Below are 426 nucleotides of genomic sequence, written 5' to 3'. Positions count from 1 at the left end.
CTCCCATAGACTTGCATTGAGGGGGCGGGCATGATGTCACACGGGGGCGGAGTCGTGACATCACAATCTCATGTCACCATGGTTGGGAGGCGTTAGGATGAGAGCCTCCAGCTCTGCCGGAAGCCGCAACAGGTGGGTGCTGCAGCCGAGATCCCAGGGGTCCCCAGCGGCGGGACCCCCGCGATCTGACATCTTGTCCCCTATCCTTTGGATAGGGGATAAGATGTCTAGGGGCGGAGTACCCCTTTGAACCTGGTCCAGCATGGTCTGGCATTTCGGCATACTTGTCGCTGAAAAGTCGCTTTTGATAAATTCAGCACCAATGCATTTTTTTCCATCTAAAATAGACAAGAATGCATCATGTTCTAAAAGTGGTAAAAAAGTCGCACATATTTAGACTGCGACTTTCTGTGCAACAAATTTAGA

Source organism: Hyla sarda, chromosome 8 (assembly GCF_029499605.1).
Source record: "Hyla sarda isolate aHylSar1 chromosome 8, aHylSar1.hap1, whole genome shotgun sequence".
Lineage (NCBI taxonomy): Eukaryota > Metazoa > Chordata > Amphibia > Anura > Hylidae > Hyla > Hyla sarda.
Note: the sequence above shows the minus strand (reverse complement) of the source record.